General features: G+C 43.5%; 1 protein-coding gene across 8 annotated transcripts in view; it reads right to left on the bottom strand.

The window, feature by feature from the left end:
- SPECC1 (sperm antigen with calponin homology and coiled-coil domains 1) overlaps nt 1-21,513 on the bottom strand; it is a 257,749-nt gene that overhangs the window by 97,962 nt on the left and 138,274 nt on the right. The window lies entirely within an intron of this gene.

The following is a 21,513-nucleotide window of genomic DNA, read 5'->3' on the forward strand; positions in this document are numbered from 1 at the left end:
GATAGTGAAGAGGGTGGCCGTTGCCCTTTACTCATTTCCACCCCCCCCCCGGGTCTAGATAAGTATCTGGGTCTGATTGAGTTTCTGTACCTCTCCCCACAGCCCTATACTTTGGGGGAAGCTGGACTCCAAGCCTGAGCCCCTCCTCGTAATTGCATCCCAGCACAGTTGCTGGTTCAAGGCCTGAGCACATCCCTCAACCGAAGTCAACAGAACAGCAGGAGAGGTTTTCTGGGTGAGCTCCTAAAACATTACTACACATGAGTAAGGGATCATATAAGTCTGGGAATGGCTGCAACCTCTTGTCATCACAAGAGGAAGTGAATGCAGAGTACAGAAAGAAGGAAACCAAATTCCTAGTAGCACCGTGGAGTTACCCAATCAGTCCACCCTGCAGCTTAGCCTAGAGCTGGCCTTCCGATGACACAAACCAACAAATACCCTTCATCCACGTCACCTTGAATTGGGTTTTCTGGAACTGGCAGCTTCATGCATTTGAACCGTAACCTTGGCAACCGAACAACAGCCTTTTGACCAAATGCAAGTTCATCCTGACTTTCTTAAACATTTTTGAAAATTCACCAACATCTTGTGAATGAACACAATCTTGACTAAGAAATCACGACACATAAATAACGCCAAGTTAGGACTAATCTAACCCGATGACACACTGCTTTTATCATAGGTGGAAATTGTGTGCTTATTCGTATTCACAGAAACAAGAATAAATGGGGTGAGGACACATCACATGTATCTACGGTACAGTTTTAAATATTAAAGGGATTTTCTCAATATGGAAATGATACAGAATTTAGAGTATTTATAATGGGAAACGTAAGGTAAGAAACTGTTTTCTATTTTCATCTATATTACGTTACAATATTAAAAAAAAATTCTGGTTGCGAAAACCCAGACATCAGTCTCCTATATGCTCTCGAAATGAAACCCACCTCAGAGGTTAAAGTGTAAATGAAAATTGTGGACCTCTTTTAGAAACTTGAAGACCCTTTGATGAATCAAGGCTGACTGCTATGACTTACCTACCTGCACGTGAGGCTGAAGGTCCCCAGTAACAAGGGACCCTAGAAGGAGTCCCCAATCCCGAGGGCTCCACAAGGTAGGAGGTGGTGGGGGAATGCCCGCACAGACTAGCAGCAGCCCCAGTCCACAAGGACGGAAGCAGAGCCCAACGTGGCCAGGAGCCCTAAGCCTGCCACCAGGACCTCTAAGGAGCACCTGTGATCTGAGCATTCTGAAATCGGAGGTGAGGATGTGAAGGCCAATGGCATTCACTGCTGTGTCTAACAGTCAAGTGCTTTTTTTACGACTTTGACATAATAAAGGCTAAGCTGGGGGCACCTGGGTGGCTCAGTCGAGTGGGCGGCTGACTTGATCTTGGCTCAGGTCATAATCTCGGAGTCCTGGGATTGAGCCCCACCTCGGGCTCTGTGCTCAGCAGGGAGTCTGCTTTTCCCTCTCCCCCTACTCATGCTCTCCCCTCAAATAAACAAAATCTTTTTAAGAAATTAAAAAAAAATAAAGGCTAAGCTATGGTTTTTAAAGTAACTTTTCCAAACTAAGTTACTGGAAAGCTAAGAGTACCATGATACACACTTAGTACTTTTAAGTGTCTGACCTGCATCCTATTTTTTTTTTTTTAAAGATTTTATTTATTTATTCGACAGAGAGAGACAGCCAGCGAGAGAGGGAACACAAGCAGGGGGAGTGGGAGAGGAAGAAGCAGGCTCATAGCGGAGGAGCCCGATGTGGGACTCGATCCCGGAACGCCGGGATCACGCCCTGAGCCGAAGGCAGACGCTTAACCGCTGTGCCACCCAGGCGCCCCCGACCTGCATCCTATTAATGGAGAAAATACTTGGGGAAGAAAGGATTTATTTAATTTATTCTTGTAAAATGAAGATTGCAATCACTCAGCAATAAAACGTTTTAGTGACGCTGGTTCTCTAGAATGAAGTAATCCTGGCGAGGGCCCCTAAGGAAAACGGAAGATGAACTCAAGTTCTGCGGTAACTCTCGTCAGAACAGGCAGACGGGAGGGTCCCGCGCTGATTATCACAGAGCCGTTGGCCATTCCTTATACAGCCACTGGAGCCAAGCCTCCTTTCCAACCATTCCTCGGGTGTGAAGATGGGCAGGGCCCAGACGGAACAGATCAACTCTGTCATCCTTGCCAGCCCAAGGGGAACGCCCCCCTTCTGCTGCCACATAGGTGTTACTACTTGCACCTTACCTAAACCACAAGGAATTTTTTATGTCAAAATACATTTGTGAAATACATCCAGCTGTGCATTGTGAAATACACGATCCAGTCGTATTTGTTACCACATCCGTTCTTTTTTATATCCGTTCTGACACTTCATCAGCCCTGAACAAAGTCACTAGTATTATTGTTTTCCTAAGGTTTTTTTTGAAAGCTTCTTCCCAGCTTTGTACACATTTCCCAAGCTTTAATTACGAGAGGTTAAGTGTAGAGAGTGTTGTGAAAACTCACCATCGGCCCAGACTAAGGTTGGTGCACGGTGGCTCACCCCCCACCCCCGGGTCCGTGCAGGTCTGCAGCAGGGGTGCCCCTCGTCCTGGACACAGCGGGCGAGTCCTAGCGCTCAGAATGTAATCAGTCAGAAGGTTCCAACTACCCAGCGTTCACCTCAAGTACTGTGTGTGAGGAAACCTCACTGCTGAACAACACATCCTGGAACCCTGCAAAGGGGCACACCACCTGACGCATATACCTGGCAAAGGGGGCGCAGAGGTGACCGGAAGCCTGGAGCCGATGGAACAGGAACGGCTCAGCTGGCACTCTTATTTCTCGGGTCTTCTCCCCATCCTCACACCAGACCATTACTTGCTCCTACTGAGGCCGGCTGTCTAACCACACGAAGTTAAAGTAAAAGCAAGTGTCACCTCATAATTGGGAAGACTAATATGATTTAAAAAAAAACCACCACCGTGCTTGATATGTTACATTTTAAAATGCTGGGTGGCTCAGTCGGTTAAGCATCTGCCTTGGTCTCAGGTCATGATCCTGGGATCGAGTCCCACATGGGGCTCCCTGCTCAGCGGGAAGTCTGCTCCTCCCTCTGCCTGCCGCTCCCCCTGCTTGTGCTCTCTCTCCCTCTCTCTCTGTGTCAAATAAATAAATAAAAATCTTAAAAAATAAAATAAAATGCCAAATGAAAAAATTATATCGTGGTTGACCACAGGTGTATCAAACTCTGTATTCATAGACACACACACCAGAAAAGTACATGGAATATTGAGAACAGTTGATTATTAAGCTGGCTGGGCTGTAATTTTCCTGTTTCTTTTGTACAGTTACCTTTATGTAATAAATAAAATTAAAAAAACCAGAAGAGGAAAATCCTATCATAGCAATATACAGCGAGGTAAGAGAGTAGGTAAAATAGGTCTTCTCAAAGAATAAAAAGTGCTTTTAAAATGATAGAACGACCGCTTAAGTCATAGATCAGATGACTGTCTTAAGTAGTAATTCTCATGAGCTGAAAATAAAATATTTTCAGTCCCTTTTTAATTTCCTTATCTTACCCTAAGAACATGGTACACCTGGGATGTTCTCTGGTAGGTCTCGTCTCTGCCATGTGCTGATGAAGGAAATGGTGACATTCTGAAATAAATGATTAATCCTTCACTTTTTTCTACAGGAGTTCACAGAGCACCTGTTCGGCAGGACAGACAGAAATGAAAGTTCACCGTCTCCATGTACCACACAACTGCTGCCTTGCCTCTGAAACACAAGAGATCTTACTCCTTCAGGCTCTAAGAATCTAAACCACTAGGATATTCTTTACTATCACTTTTCTCAAAAGGTTTCAATAATGTATTTATTGTCAAATTTAATTTCTCCCCTCAGTTTCCATCTGTCTCAACCTTTCAGTGGCAGCTAACTTTATTACCTGTTCCTTCTTCCCTTTATTCTCCTTATCCATGTTCGGCAGTGGCACCGATCACGTTTCAGGTTCCCCTTGTCAAGGAACCTCAAAAACATATTTAGGGACACCTCGGTGGCTCAGTCGGTTAAGTGTCTGACTCTCGATTTTGGCTCAGGTCATGATCTCAGGGTTGTGACAGTGAGAGCCCAAGTACTGTTCGGTGCTCAGTGCACAGTCTGCTTAAGATTCTCTTTGCTCCTCCCCCCACTTGCGCAAGCACTCCCTCTCTAAATAACTAAATAAAACCTTAAAAAAAAAAAAAAGGTCCAGAAATACAGACCAGTGGAAACCAAGTGGAGGAAATTCCCAAAGAACTAAAGTGAGAGAATCCCCCAAAGCTCACATTGAGTCTCCAGAACTCATGTCACCCAAAATGAATGAAAAAGACCCACATGAAGGTACAGCACACCTTCTATAAATTTTCAGAACACCAAGAATGCCTACAAGTTTGGGGAAGGGGTGTGAGTATGAGACTGCCATCATCATTCATTATAGCGATACTGAATTCTTGGAGGCAACAAAGCAAATGCCTTCAAAGTTCTGAGGGAAAACCATTTCCAAACCAGAATTCTATACCCAACCTAATGATAAGCCAGTCACAGAGGTAGAAAATACATTTTAAAACCTATGAAGACTCAGGGGCTCCTGGATGGCGCAGTCGTTAAGCATCTGCCTTCGGCTCAGGGCGTGATCCCGGCGTTCTGGGATCGAGCCCCACACCAGGCTTCTCTGCTAGGAGACTGCTTCTTCCTCTCCCACTCCCCCTGCTTGTGTTCCCTCTCTCGCTGGCTGTCTCTATCTCTGTCAAATAAATAAATAAAATCTTTAAAAAATAATAAATAAATAAATAAAACCTATGAAGACTCAGAAAAAAATTAAACTGTAACACCCTAGTTATTTGAGGATGTGCTCCCGGAAAATAAAGGAGTTAACCAAAGAGAAAGAGGGTGAATGATCCTGGGAGAGCGAGGTTCTAACAGAGCAAACCAGTTAAGAGAAGTCTCAAGATGATACCCACAAAGCAAGTCTGGAGAACAAATCCAAACTGGGCCAAGAGGATAAAGTGCCTCCGAGGGGAAGTTTCTCTGAAAGAACATTTGGTTGGATGAAGAGTATGAAAAAAAAATGAGGATATAATAAAAACAGTGAAAAAAATAAGAAGTTGCATAAGAAAAGTCACAAAATCATAACATATGGCTTTACTCTGCAGGGAATATATATATATATATATATATATACAGTCTCAATTACACTGATAGTATTTCAATTAACCTATACACAAAGTATGCAGGATGACTTTATAGAACATTGGAATATTATCCCAGCTAGTAAAAAAAGTTAAAGTAGAGGGGCGCCTAGTGGGCTCAGTTGGTCGAGCATGTGACTCATGCTCTAAGGGTTGTGAGTTTGAGCCCTGTGTTTGGTGTATAATAATATTCACCCTCATCCTGCAAATGGAGAACCAAAGATACTATAGACAATTGACGAAACAAGAAATAAAGATGGAAAACGTTACTGAAATAAAAGACGTAACCAAGAAAGGAACTTAAAAAAGTGATATTAAGACTCTAGGAGGAGGTGAAGTTGAGTTAAATCCTCATCTGTCAGAGTAGGAGTCAACAAAATGTCTAAATATGAAAAACCAAAAAACAGCTATGTCAGAAGAATGAGAAGACAAGCCGCAGACTGGGAGAAAATACTTGGAAAATACATATCTGAGAAAGGACTGTTATCCAAAATATACAAAGAACTCAATAAGAAAATGAACAACTTGATTAAAAATGGGCAAAATACCTGAACAGACACCTCTCCAAAGAAGATACACAGATGGCAAATAAGCATATGAAAAGATGTTCCATACCACGTGTCATTAGGGGACTGCAAATTAAAACAACGGCGAGAGACCACTACACACCGATGAGAGCAGCTAAAATCGAAAACGCTGACAACACCTCCCGCTGATGAGGCTGCAGAACAATACGAACTCTCATTCATTGCTGGTGGGAATGCAGAGTGGTACAGCCACTGGGGAAGACAGTCTGCAGTTCCTTACAAAACTAAACATACTCTTGCCATGATTCAGCGATTGCAACCCTTGGTATTTACCCAAATGAGTTGAAAAGTCATGTCTACAAACAAAGCAGCACAAAGCTGTTTACAGCAGCTCTATTCATAACTGCCAAAACACGGAAGCCACCAAGATGTCCTTGAGGAGGTGAATGGAGAAACCGTGATACATCCAGGCAATGGAGTATTATTCAGTGCTAAAAGGAAATGCTCTATGAATCTACAAAAAGGAGGGAGGAAGCTTAAATGCAGATTGCTAAGTGAAAGCAGCCAATCTGAAAAGGCTATAATATACTGTAGGACTCCAACCATCTGACATTCTGGAAAAGGCAGAACTATGGAGACAGTAGAAGGATCAGTGGTTGCCAGGGGTTGGGGGGGACAGAAGAACGAATAGGGGGTGCGCAGAGGATTCCTAGGGCAGTGAATCTATTCTGTACGATACCATAATGGTGGATACTTTTGTCCAGGCCATAGAATGTGAACCCTAATGTACACCATGGACTCTCGGTGATGTGTCACGTAAATACATCAGTTTTAACAAATGGGCCACTGTGGTGAGGGACACTGATGGTGAGGGGAGGCTGTGCACACTTGTGGGGGGGATGGGGTTCTGGGGGCATTCTGCACTTTCCCAATTTTGCTGGGCCCAAAACTGCTCTAAAAGTCTATTTAAAAAAAAAAATACGGAGTTTATGCACCTGTAAGTGGTTAACTTTGAGAAGTGAGACAACAAACAAGAAGGTATAGGGCAACAGCACTTTTGCTTTTCCTGTCCTGTTTCATTTTCTAACCTGCGCACACACTACTCGGATAACGAGAATGAAGAAAGAGAAATGGGAATGTTTGCGAATACAGCGCGGAAGCAGGTAATCAGCAGTCAGTTGATTTTACGGGCAGCGCTGTTCCCTGGACTTAGAACATGTGAGATAAAAGAAAAAAATCTGAGGCGACACAGGAAGCCGAGGCACTGCCACAAGGAACTAACTAAGTCTTGTTATCAAATCTCGGGCCCCACCTCGCCTGTGGCAGACAAGTAATTTTTTCCCAGCCAGACTACCCTGTGGGGAGTTTCAGTGGAGCGTCTTCTAGAGATTCGTATATCTCATATGAAACTTAACGCAAACTCCTTTGCAAACCAAACGGAGGGAAAAAAGCACAAAAGAATCCTGCACAGACTAATGAACCAAATTACTTGCTCATTTTGCTGCCTTCGCTAAAAGCAAACAGCAGGGTCCACATTTAGAGATGGTTTTGGTAACAGCATGAAGGTTTTCTGTCTTCTCTTCATGTTGCCCCCCCCCCGTTTTTTTTTTTTACTCAGAATGCCAAATTAATTTTGCTTGCACTCCACTTGCTCAGCAGCTTGGGTGAGAGTTTAAAACACTTGGAAATCTGCATCCTTCTCTTTCCCACATAGTCACACTGTTCCACGGCCACCGTGAACGGTGCTCCAGACGGGAGAAGGCCTCCGAACAAAAGCCCCCTAACACTCAGAAGGGGCTCCGGCCTCGGGAGGACACAGTGACCACTCTGTGCTGGGTTAAAGGCAAGATAAGGCAGGAGACAAAGCGGCAGTGTTCACGAGAGGAGATAATGGCACGGTCTGAACGGCCGGGTGCTGGCATATCCAGGAGAAGCCAAAATGCAAAACAGCCCTGGAAGGGCAGTTCCCAACACGCCATTTGAAAAGTGCAGGGCAGACGGGGACGTCTCCTTTCCATTGAAAGTGAAGTGGCCGGGGGAACGGTTGGGCTCAGAATCCACTCTGCATGCTGGGTTAGCCTTCTGGCCCATTGTGGGGGCCAGATGAACTCTTCAAGACCTAACTCAAGAGACTGGCACCCCTGCATCAGCGGTGTGCCCCCAGGGTCTCTAGGCAGCAAACACAAAGGGGGAGGAGGCGCTGAGGGCGGTGGGGCTTTAGTGAATTGGAAGATCGGCCTCTCCATGCACAGCCTTCCTTCCTACAGAGATAAGAAAAGATCACTTCCCAATTTGTGAGTCTTTTTTGGGGGCGGGCGGGTGTGGAGTCCCACACGGGGCTGGAACTCACGACCCTGAGCTCAGGATCTGAGCTGAGATCGAGAGCTGGATGCTTAACCGACGGAGCCACCCAGGCGCCCCTACCAATTTGTGAGTCTTGATGCGACTTAGAATGACCCATTCTAGATCACAGTTCAGCTCTGACTCCCTAAAAATATACACTTGGCTCAGTGACGGCTCCAAGTCATAGCACTCAGCGAGAAACTTCCAAAGTTATATCCTTAAAAAATACCAAACTCACCAGAATTTGCAATTACAGAAATTAGAGAAGTCGGTGGACCGGGAGTGTGGAAATAGGTTTATCTGGATTACCATCACTTTTTTCTGTTCTTTTTTCTTAAACCACGCATGAGGTTAAAACACAGAACTTTAAGGAATTGACCACACTCTTTAAACTGGGAGTTCATAATGCAGGAAATGGTAATACCAGTTTATCTGCGTAGTGCTTTGGCTTTTGAAGCATTTTCATACACATAAATTCGAGGCTCACGAAAATCAAATGGCAAAGTACTGTTTTCTCCCTTTTATGGATAAGGAAACTGACAGTCCCAGAGGCTTCACAATTGGCCCACGGGTCTCACAATAAGTACATCTTCTGATGCCTCACGAAGCACAAAATCATATTATTTCAGAACTGGAAGAAACACAGAAATCATGTGGCCTAATGTTTCATACCAAGTAGTAGCGACAGCGTCCAATCTCTGTTGCTATTTATCAAAGTCTCACGTGCCAGTTACCAAAGAGGATTTTCAGGGGAAGAGAACCCGGCGTTAGACAGCCCCTTCCATTGTGGGAAACTCAAAGAGTTGGACAACCCTTCTTTATGTGTGGCTGAATTCAAGCTTCGTGATGATGGCACACGCTGGTTCCAGTTCTGAAACAATCTGGAACCACAAAGAACAAAATTACTGCTTCTCCACATGATATCTGAGTATGTGACGGCAGCTTTGTTTCTCTTTGGTCTTCTGTTCTGTAAGCAGAGCATTCCTAATCCTTCCCAGCAGGCCTCACAGGACCCGGGGTCATTCATCGGGTGGACTGCCCGGACAGCCTCCGATTTAGCAAGGTCCCTCTGAAACGTTACCCAGAATCTCAAAAATGCTGCAGATGTGGTCACTACGAGCAAGGAATCTTCTAGTCACAAGAGAACACCCAACTCAAGCCTGCAACAATCCAATGAGACGTTTTTGACTCACGCAACTGGAACTCTGGGGGCAAGTCTGGCTTCGGGTCCAGCACAACTGAAATATGTTCTCGTGGCCCATTGCTCTCCCTCCCCTGCTCCTGCGTTCCTCAACAGGCCGCCTTCATCCGTGAGCTGCCTTGCCTCACGGCAGGGGGTGGCCTGGACAGTTCCAGGCCTCACGTCTGCACACCATCACACCCAGGGAAGAGGGCTACGTCTCTGCCAGAGGCCCCAACAAACGTCTCCTCAAATCTCATTCTGCCTGGGTCCCTACCCCCCTCAACTCATGAAGGTCAAGGTGCTATGCTGATTCGCTGAAAGGGGGAAAATGGGGGAATTATCCAAGGAGAACTCCTGACGGGAATTCCCGTTAGCAGATGCTGGGAACAAACCTCAAATGAATCGTGCCCATGACGTGGTCTGACCAGCGCTGAGGAAGTTTCCCGGTGGTACAGCGTGCTGGTGTAATAATGCAACAAACAGAAAATGGTATGTACACCCGCGGGGGATATTAGGTGACAACTGAAAATTATGTGTACTGCTTAGCAAGTTACCATTGTTTCAGGACAAAATTTCCCCATAAGTTCACGGCTAGACAGAACCATTTTATTTTGCGGGTCAGGATTTTGGGAAAGGCTTGGCGGGACAGCTCTAACATAGATGCTTCGGTGGTTGCAGTCCTACGCTGGCTGGGGCTCAGTCACTTGAAGACTGGCTGGGCCAGACAGGCCAGCTGGCTTGCTCATATGGCAGACAGGACAACCAATGCCATCACATGAGCGTTGAGCTGGACTGTTGGTCGGGGCACTGTGGGGGGCGGGGGGCTCTCCAGCAGGGTGGTCTTGGGGTGGCTGAACTTGTTTTAGAATGGCTTGGGGCTCCAGGGGTATTTCTGCACACAAGGGGGGGGGTCACTGCATGGCCTCTTATAAGCCAGCCTCGGCAGTCACACAGGGTCACTTCTGTCCTATTCCACCGGCTGAAGCAATCCTAGGCCTGCCCAGATTTAAGGCTCACGTTCCTTCACGGAGTCAGTGGCAAAGTCACACTGTGGACGAGCGCATTGTGGGGGGAGGCAGAGGCGGAGCCATCTCTGGAAACTATAACTCGTCACGCCTCACTAGGCTGATGACACAGTTTTCCCTCATAAAGCCATTAACTGTGTGCCTCTGTTTCCCAAACTGGTGTTCTCATCGTTAAAATGTCGAGACATGGAAGCCAATGTTAATTCCGCAATTTGCCAGTTCCAAAGAGACACTGAAGACGGTGGTAAAGTTCACTCTGTAAATACAAGATTCTCAGTGTCGGGCACTTTACTGGGCAAGCTGGTCCCATTTCCTCAGTACAGTGAGAAGAGGTAAAGGCACGTGGCTCAGTGGCTTAAGCATCCGACTCTTGATGTCAGCTCAGGTCATGATCTCAGGGTCGTGAGATCGAGCCCCACGCCGAGTGTGGAGCCTGCTTAAGATTCTCTCTCTCCGGGGCGCCTGGGTGGCATAGCAGTTAAGCGTCTGCCTTCGGCTCAGGGCGTGATCCCTGCGTTGTGGGATCGACCCCCACATCAGGCTCCTCCGCTATGAGCCTGCTTCTTCCTCTCCCACTCCCCCTGCTTGTGTTCCCTCTCTCGCTGGCTGTATCTATCTCTGTCGAATAAATAAATAATATCTTTAAAAAAAAAAAAAAGGATTCTCTCTCTCCTTCTCCCTTTGCCCCTCCCTCACCCCTGTTCCCTCTCTCTAAAAAACAAACAAATAATAATAATATATATATTTATATATATATATATGTTGTTGCTTCACCGTGTTCTTCAAAATCAAGCTCTAAGAGCAATGGAAATATGTTTGGCATTTTAACACCAAAAGAATGAAACGAACCTTCCCTTATCCTGACTTATTTCCTGAATAAAAGTTTTAATTTAAAGAAAGAAAAACAGCCCTCTCCTATGTACAAATTATTCTGCACCGGATACCTTACATGTATTAGCTCATTTAAACCCTTTGCAGCAGGTGCTGATTTTACGCCTGTATTACCTTGCAGGAAACAGAGGCATAGGTGGGTACAGGGACCTCGCCCAAAGCTACACGGTGTGAGCCAGGATTCAAACCCAGGAAACGTGCTCTCCAAAGTTCACACTCTTAGTCACCAAACTCTCCCCTCTGCAAACAGAAATTAGAACGCTCTTTCTAAAACTGACATAATCAAAATCCCCTACTTTCCTGAGCTATCCATAGGAAATATGAGATCCAGAAAGAACGTGTTCTTCCGTGTCGACACAGGCGGGGCTTATTACTCTTTTGTTTGGGGTCATGACATACACATATATGACATAAAGCTGTAAACTTGCCTTTGGGAGTTCTACTTTATCGCTAGAATATACGGCATTTACGGTCTTCCCGGACAGTGGAAATAGACCTGACTTGTCCTCTTTAATAATATAGTAAGTACGTCACAGGAAGGATGAACTACATACAATTCATTCCACCAGTTCCTCCTGAGCAACATTCAGATTCTTCCCAGATTTGGGCCACTACAAAAAAAGTACCGCGGTTAACCACCTCTTCTCCATTCACTACATACTCAATTACTGGCGCTTTTATTTCTAGAGGACAGAATGCCCCAGCACGGGATTGCTTTGTCACAGGAACACGTACTTTCCATCACAATAGCTACTGCCGGATTGCTTTCCAAAGAGATCACAACCGTTCACGCTGCCACCGGCAACGCACGGGAATAACTGTGTCCTTATACGCTGATCAACACTGGAAGTTATTACTCTTTTTGACGGGTGAAAAATGATTTCGTGTGGCTTTCATTTCCCGGATGATAACTGATGTTCAATATCTTTGTTTCTCCTTCTCCTTCTTCTTTTTGCATTGAATTGCTTATCATGCTATTGCCAACTGACCTGTGCTACCCCCTCTTCTGGTAGTTTATCCTTATCTGTTTACGGGCGTACCTCATAGATTCAGGACATTTTTCAATATTTTCTCCAGGTTATTACCTACGTCCAAGCAGAGGTTGGATATACCTCAGTATTTCTTCTCTTTTCCTTTCTCAGTAACATGACTTTTTGGGGGGCACGTGGTTTCAAAATAAGGACATTCTCCAGCCTCTTTTGCAGCTGGGGGCGGCTGGGTAAGTAAGTTCTGGCCTACTGGATACAGTATCTTCTGGAAGCTCTCCTTACCAGGCAGTGCTCACCCCTTTCCTCCATTCTGCGGCCTGAGACACCCATGCCACATTTGGGAGCCTGAGGTCAGGATCTCACCTAGCGGAGCCTGATGTCAGCAAGAACCAAGGCCCAGCACCTGCAAGGCCCAGGCCGGCCTGAACCACCTACCCAGACTTTTACCTGGGAAATGAACTCGGGTCTTGTTTAACAAAATACAAGCTTCTTGACCAACTTGAGTAAGCTTTTATTGCTACAGATAGTCAAATCCCTAATTTAATTTATATATTATTCATATACATGTATATTTTTTAAAAAAGATTTTATTTATTTATTTGACAGAGGAGAGGCGGCCAGCGAGAGAGGGAACACAACAGGCAGGGGGAGTGGGAGAGGAAGAAGCAGACTCCCAGCGGAGGAGCCTGATGTGGGGCTCGATCCCAGAACGCCGGGATCATGCCCTGAGCCGAAGGCAGATGCTTAACGACTGAGCCACCCAGGCGCCCCATATTATTCATATATATATTTAACACATAATGTTATAACATATTATACACAAAATATGTACTTTAATAAACCGCATATTTCTTATATATGTTAATATAATTGCATATAATACCTTACTGCATTATATGATGTATATAATATATTAAACTTCTATTTATATGTACATATTTAACATCACATCATATAAAATATACTCATTTAGAAATACTGATCCCATAGTCATATTTCAAGAACATTTTTATCCACAGTCATCCCATGCGTGCTCCACAGAATTGCCTTCATCATTACAAAAGCTACGTTTAAGCCTTCTATTCCAGATTACCGGAGAGCCATCTAAGTAAACTGTTTGAGATTTGGCGCTCTTTGTATCCGGTGACTGCAATCATGCTATCACCGAAAATTTCATACCAAGTCTCAAACACATATTTACATGGTTATTATATCAATTTCCTTAAAAAAAAATTCTTCCTGGGGCGCCTGGGTGGCACAGCGGTTAAGCGTCTGCCTTCGGCTCAGGGCGTGATCCCGGCGTTATGGGATCGAGCCCCACATCAGGCTGCTCCGCTATGAGCCTGCTTCTTCCTCTCCCACTCCCCCTGCTTGTGTTCCCTCTCTCGCTGGCTGTCTCTATCTCTGTCAAATAAATAAATAAAATCTTTAAAAAAAAAAAAAATCTTCCTGTGAGTGTATGTTGGTGGCCTACCACACAACCGCTTACTGTACTGTCATACACTCTTTCAAAGCCTCGATTTAACGACATGTAACACTTGCAACTCTGAGATTACACTCCACAGAATACATAGCACATTTGTTTTAAATTTGCCTCCCTCTTTCTAAACCAGCTCTGTCAGGTGGCCTCTAATAGACTCTAAAATTAAAACTGAGGTTATTTTAGTCTGATTCCCCTGACTCTTACTTTATTATTCAGAATCAAGTAATTAAGAACATGTCGCCTGGTTAAAAATGACATTTTTTGAGTCCTGAATGGAAGGAGCTTCCTTTTTTTTCCCCCTGAGAAATAATTCTGGGGAGAAATTAGTCTCATATACAGGCATATTAATTTGAGATGGATTAATAATGTTATATTAAATTGCCCATTCTGGAATGAAGCGTAGCATCTCCATTAGTTCAAGTCTTATTTTAAGAACCCTGATGAGATTTAATACCTTTCACCTTATGTCCTGTAATATTCTAAAATTATCCCCAGATATTTTATGTTACCTGTGAACTGGATTTTTTTCAATTTCTACCATTAACTAGTTATTGCCAGTACAGAAAAAAAGCTGTTATTTTTTCTGTATTTATCTTATACACACAAATTCCCTTATTCTTGGGTCTAATTTTTCTTTTCAATATCTAAGCCAAAGATGTTTTGCCTTATTGCATTAATACCAAAGCAACGTAAAATCATAATGATAATACTTCAAGTTTTATACTTTTTCCAGGACTAATTTTGTGAACTTATATTTCGAGGGAAATTCACCCATTTCCTCCAGTGTTTTTAATATATTGTTATACACTGAATTCCTCATTTCCTTCGTATCTGTAACAATAGATCCTTACTCATTTTTATTTTTTTTATTTTTTTAAAGATTTTAAAATTTATTTATTCGACAGAGATAGAGACAGCCAGCGAGAGAGGGAACACAAGCAGGGGGAGTGGGAGAGGAAGAAGCAGGCTCATAGCGGAGGAGCCCGACGTGGGGCTCGATCCCATAACGCCGGGATCACACCCTGAGCCGAAGGCAGACGCCCAACCACTGTGCCACCCAGGCGCCCCGATCCTTACTCATTTTTAATATTTTTCCTCTTCTTTAATCAGAGATCGCTTCCATTATTTGTCTTTTCAAAGAACTCGGGTTTGGTTTGATCTCTCTACAGTTTTACATCTTCTACCCTCATGTCTTTTCAGCTTTTAACATTATTATTTCTCTTTCTTTTGTTTTTCTCTTAGTTTCATAGGTTGACTATTTCACTCATACATTTTCAGTCTTTTTTTTTTTTTTTCTCTTTTGGTAATAAAAGCACCTGTGATCATACTTTTCCTCTGAGTACAGCTTCAACTCCATTCCCTACGTCTCGCTGCTACAAAACCCTCCTCTCTGTGTATTTCTAGATTATTCATAATTTGCTTTGACTTTCTCTTGGTGCAGAGATTATTTAAACACAGTGTCTCTGAATTCCAAAGTAGTTTTTTCTTAAATAATCATTTTTATCATTAACTTCATGGGATTAAGATGACAGATTATTGCATTTAAAAATCAGAATTTCTATATTTTGCTTTCCGTTTTCTGGGAGCAAAGTACGTGATCATATTCTGCAAACAATTCCTAGATTTAAAGAATGTATATTCCCTGTTCCGTAAATGTGCTGAAATCTTTTATCTATAACCTCTATATTTTTGCTTCTTTTATTTGTTTGTTTCTGAGGTCGAAAACTGGCAGCCTGCAAGCTACAGATATGTTTTATTTGGCTCGCAAAGTGCTTTAAAATGTATGAATCTCAGTGCCTTTAGGCAAGGCATGCATTCTCCAGTTCACTGTGCAATTCCCATCATCTCTGCTGTCTTACACCCAATAATTCACATATTCATGCGGCCCACATGGTCCCCGTGGGCATCCAAGTTAGCAATCTAGTTTCCCTGGCCTGTCACATTAGAAAAGCCACATAATTAACATCTTCTGGTGTAGTATGGTTTTTTAAAAATTAAACGCTTCTTTTATTTCCAGTTTTTGTTCTATGTATTTTGTTGCTTAAAGATGAAAGATGGTTACATATTTTTGGTTTTTAGCAGTATGTAATGTCCCTCTCTGTCCTGTTCAGCGCTTCTGTTCTTACGTTCTGCCTTGTGGGGCACTAATAGTGCTCCTATTTGCTCTTCAATAGGTGAACTTAGCTTACGAATATTTATTGGGGGGCTTTTCTTTGGCTTTCTTGTGTCTGCTTCATTTTGTTTCCTATTTATTTTTTTTAATTTTTTAAAAAGATTTTATTTATTTATTTGACAGAGACAGCCAGCAAGAGAGGGAACACAAACAGGGGGAGTGGGAGAGGAAGAAGCAGGCTCCCAGCAGAGGAGCCCAATGTGGGGCTCGATCCCAGAACTCTGGGATCATGCCCTGAGCCGAAGGCAGACGCTTAATGACTGAGCCACACAGGCGCCCCTGTTTCCTATTTATTAACTCTTCTTTCATATCTTTTCCTCCCCTCACTTTTGCTGATTTGATATTGCTTCTCTTTATTCTTTTCTGACCTGCTTACCCGGCATTATCATCTTCAGTCCCTCTTATTTGGGGGACTACTATGCATTTCTATTCTGTTTGTGGTTACCGGCCATTCGTAACAGTCCTAACCAAGCCTTCATCAAAAGTAAATCACCACGCCCCCCAATTCCTTACTAACAAAGACGAGATTAATTTTAGAGTAATTTGACATATGAAGGCCTCGAATGCTCCCACCTGCAATTGTGGGTTTTGCTGAGCTGGTGTAGGATTTTTACTTCTGTGCCACTGTCTAGATTTTCCCTGAAAGTATGATCTTTCTTTTCAGGAATCCCACTTTACAGTGACGTTATGAATTCTCGGCTGCGTTGGCCCCTCGATTTATGTCCGAATGTTTCAGGCGGCAAGATTCACTGCCCATCGCTGTATCTGATACTCCTGATCTTCCTCTGGCCTGAGGTTTCTGCTGATCCAATTACCAATATCTCACTGGTCATCTGAATATTTGCTCACATAGGGCACATAAATCCTTCATGTCTAAAAATATCCTTTTTTACTCTGATTCATTAGGTGATATCTTGGCGGGAGAATTTGTAACTGGCGTTCTTTCTGACGACCCAGCTCTTCCACCTTTCTTTCCTAGGCCTGGGGACGTCTCTACTTTATTAGTCTTCTGAAGGCAGGCTCCACCTCCCATTGAATAAAGCTGAAAATATCAGCTGTTTGCTTTCTCAGCCCCCCCTTTACGAGCTTCGGTGGCCCCTTGACCCTGCCCATATTTATACCTGCCCCAGACTTTGACTCAGAAACCAACGCTGCCAAGCGAGGATGAGGATGGGAAATGCGTGCTGGCAGCTATGGTGGCTGTGGGAAGATCAGGATCCTGGCCAGCAGGGGCCCAGGTGCTCGCTGGGGCTCCAGTGCCAGCAGGTCTGGTGCGAGCTGCACCGTCTCTGCCGATGCGCATGGCAGCCTCCGGCCTGAGCCAATTCTGCCTGAGATTTTAGGCACTGTTCGGGCTGCACTATCTCCGACGTCTCACTCTCCAGCCCTCGGACAATTCCACAGCAACTCAATATCCATTAAAAATGGATTTTTCTTTCTGTGTCAACCCAAATCAGCTTCTGTGGCCTGTGAGTATGAACCCGGGCTGATACGGCTGGGTATAGAAGACTTACGGTCCTTCGGGTCAACAGTCCTGACCAACTGTCCTAAGCTGCTGGTGTGTGAGCATTCCAACGCCATCCTAATTCCCCTCAAAACTGACCTAGCTTCCTGTCTAGGAGTTGGTCGGATTTTTATCTTTATTGCTGCAGTTTAGCAATGAAATTATGCCTTTTTCCAGACTTCTGTGAGTCCTTTCAATCTGAAGCCTAAAATTTTCCTCAGCTTAGGTTTTCTCCTTTTGCTTGTTACTTCTCCATCCGTTCCTTTCCCTCCTTCCTACTCTGTTCTCTCAAACATCTTACCAATTTCATGACATCAGTCGCTTTGTGTCTGACAAGATACTCCTTCCAAAAAACAAATTCAGTTCTCAATAGGGGTTGTTATCCTTTGTGTTTCATCTAGTCAAAGTTTCAAATCAGGAACAATACCTCTTTGAGATAGTACTTTTTTTCTGGTGGATGCTTTCTTCTGTCTCTTTGATTTAGCTTTGCTCGTGCTGAATGTTCAGCTTGAGCTCTCTATCTCAAGTTATTAAATCCCCCTTCAAGGGGATCACACCTTTTCTTTGCTAAACGTGGGTTTGGCCTTTGGCACCCGGACGTATCAGTGCTTCTAGGGCAGTGGCAAATCCCCACGAGGACGACATGGAAGTTTTCATTCGAGAGCCCAGCAGTGCGTGGACTGGCACACGGGGACCTGTTCTACCTAGCTACAGGGAACATTTCTGTCTGATCTCACGTTTCTGAGAATACACACAGGAGAAGCACTCCCTGCCAACTGCTAGCTCCTCAGATGTGCGGGGCCTGGGGACTCTTCAAGGACTGATTGCAGGGAGGGGAAGGGGAGCTGTTAACCCACACACTGCGGCTTTTGCTGTACTGAAAATCATTTCTGCTGCAAGCAGTGGCCAAAAGACGGGACCAGGCCTGTACCACACCACCCATATACCCAGTCTCCTGATCTGAGGTACACCAGAGATGGGCAGGACAAGGGATCATGGACTCTGCTCTTCTCTTTCAGCACCCTTTCCATAATCTGCTTCTCAAGCTTCGAATAGCCATTCCATGTGAGCAATTCCTAAATATTAATCTCTAGCTCTAAGATTTCCAACCATCTGTTTAATCTCTCCATCACGATGCCCTGGCATGAATGTAGTTCAGATTGTTTGCATCTGACAAACCTTCCTAAATATCTCGTAAGTGCGGAGCACGGTGGTAGAGGTATTGATGCAGGAATGTATGTAATAGCTACGTAAGGAGACGGGTGCACTATAGTAGCGCAAACAGAGTAGAAACAGAAAAGGTGGAAGTTGGGGAGCACAGAAGGACACCGGGCCCAGTCCAGAGGGTCAGGGAAGGTGGTCAAGGAAGGGATCACAACCAAGCTCTGTCTTGAGGGTAGACTGGAAAGAGCAGTGAGGACGGATAATTTCGACAGAGCTAATGGACTTGTGGACAAAGACAATGGAGCAGACAGATGAAGCCAGAAACCAATAGACAACATGTAATCAAACAAGAGAGTACACCAGCGTTGCTAAAATCAGGGAGGGGCCAACCTCACTCCACAATCTTTAAAAGCATCACCCTGAGAGAGAAAAATTGAGAGGATAAAACTCAGAAAAAACTCCAGAAAGAGTGAGGGCAGGGCCACCGAATAAAAGCAAAGGAGAACTGTAAAAACGTATCTTACTGCTCTCCACTCCTCCTATAGGAACGGAAGCATCCTGGGGGTAGGAGGATGGGTATTTAGTCAAAGGAAAAAACACAGACCATCTCCACTGACCGGCAACTACTTTCCCCCACTACAAATCAACAGCAGTTTAACAGAAGGTAAAAGACCCATTCTGATGTTCTTTTGGGCTAAAAGTCAAAATTCCTAGAAGTGAATTCTTTAGGCTGCCTGTCTAACTCCCCTCCTGAGCTTCCTGGTCTCGGTGTCTCTCAGGGTCTCTCTCAGTGTGTCTGTCTGTCTCTCTTGCTCACTTAGTGATTGCACCATTTTCCCAATCATCCAATCTTAATACGTTGCCTTTAGTTCATTTCTCCCTTTACAGAGAGAAAGTTAAAAATTTTACTAGGGTGGGGCGCCTGGCTGGCTCAGTCAGCACAGCACACAACTCTTGTTCTCAGGGCCGTGAGTTCAAGCCCCGTGTTGGGCATGGAGCCTACTTAAAAAAATAAAAAATAAAAAATAAATTTAATGGAGAATATGAAAGATAATGAATGACGACATTTATCACATTCCGAGAAGGAAAGGCTCAGTACTGAAAAATGTGCGGATATTCTCCCCTAAAGCAATGGCAATTTCACCAAATTTCACACTAGATGTTTTCTGAAACCAGATAAAGTGACTCAAATACTCATTTGAAAAAATAAACAAGAAAAAATAGTTAAAAAAAATTTTTTTTTCAATGAAAAGAACTTGACTTACCAGACACTAAAATATTACACGGCCACAAAAATTAGAATCATGTAATCAGTAGAGCAGAATACAGAGAACGGCAAATACATCCAAGAATATATAAGTATGTAACATAAGATAAAAAATAGCAAACTTAAATCAAAGAGGAAAAGAAATCTTATTCAGTAAATGCTATTGGAATAAGAGCCAAATGTTTTAAATACACTTTAAGTCACAGACCAAAGTACATTCCAAATGGATTAAATACAGAAATATTAAAAAATGGAATATGAAACCCCAAAACATCTGACCTTTGGTTAGGAAAAATTTTTCTAAGCCTAGAAATAATGTAAGAAATCACAGTGGAAAAAATAAATCTGCATCATTACAGTTTTAGGCTTCTATATTTCAAAAAAACATAATCAATATACTACCAAAAAACCCTGCTGAAATGGTGTGCAACAATATAACAGAAATGGATTGACAGTGTTAACGTACCACAGAATAAATAAGAGTAACTTAATTTATTTTTTAAAAGAGATTAGGTTTTATTTATTATTTTTAAGATTTTATTTATTTGACAGAGAGAGAGAGCACAAGTAGGGGGAGCAGCAGGCAGGGAAGAGGGAGAAGCAGGCTTCCCGCTGAGCAGGGAGCCCGATGCGGGGCTCGATCTCAGGACCCTGGGATCACGACCTGAGCCAAAGGCAGACGCTTAATGACTGAGCCACCCAGGCACCCCAATAAGAGTAACTTTAAAACCCTGCTGGAACAATGAGAAAAGTCAGAAACAGACAAATCCCAGGAAAAAATGACCAATATATACACAAAATTCAGTAGACATGCAAATTAAAACAATGAAGTCCTTTTTTTGCCTAACAAGTTAGGGAGAATTATTAAGGATCATAATAATGCTGGCAAAGCTGTCGTGAGACCAACACTTTCCTCACAGCTATATGTATTTTATAACACTGTAGAAAGAACACAGAAATACATATCACAAGGTTTATAAACGATCTTATATTCTGGTCAAGTAAATATCTACTTAAGAATTTAGTCTAGGGGTGCCTGGGTGGCACAGCGGTTAAGCGTCTGCCTTCGGCTCAGGGCGTGATCCCGGCGTTATGGGATCGAGCCCCACATCAGGCTCCTCCGCTATGAGCCTGCTTCTTCCTCTCCCACTCCCCCTGCTTGTGTTCCCTCTCTCGCTGGCTGTCTCTGTCTCTGTCGAATAAATAAAAAAAAAATCTTAAAAAAAAAAAAAAAGAATTTAGTCTAAGAACAAGAAGAAACCAGAGAGGGAGACAAATCATAAGAGACTCTTAACTTAGGAAACCAACTGAGGGTTGCTGGAGTGGAAGGGGGTGGGACAAATGGGGTGGCTGGGTGATGGACACTGGGGAGGGTTATGTGTTGTGGTGAGTGCTATGAACTGTGTAAGACTGATGAATCACAGACCTGTACCCTCGAAACAAATAATACATTATATGTTAATAATAATAATAAAAAATTTTTTTAAGAATTTAGTCTAAGGATAGAGTCAGAAACTTCAACACAGAATTACTTAATAGAATTATCTGAAATAGAGGAAAATACTGGATCCAACAATAGGATTAAATAAATTATTGTAGCAGATCCATTTAAAAATAAAAAAACCAAAAATAAACAAAAACACAAAATTTAATAAAAATGGCCTTCCCCTTTAAAATTAAAAAAATATGGTACTAGAATACAATACTACCATAGTGTAATAGAATATTAAGGAAATTTTTTAAAAAA

This window comes from Ursus americanus, chromosome 14 (genome assembly GCF_024610735.1).
Source record: "Ursus americanus isolate L20-20 chromosome 14, mUrsAme1.1.p, whole genome shotgun sequence".
Lineage (NCBI taxonomy): Eukaryota > Metazoa > Chordata > Mammalia > Carnivora > Ursidae > Ursus > Ursus americanus.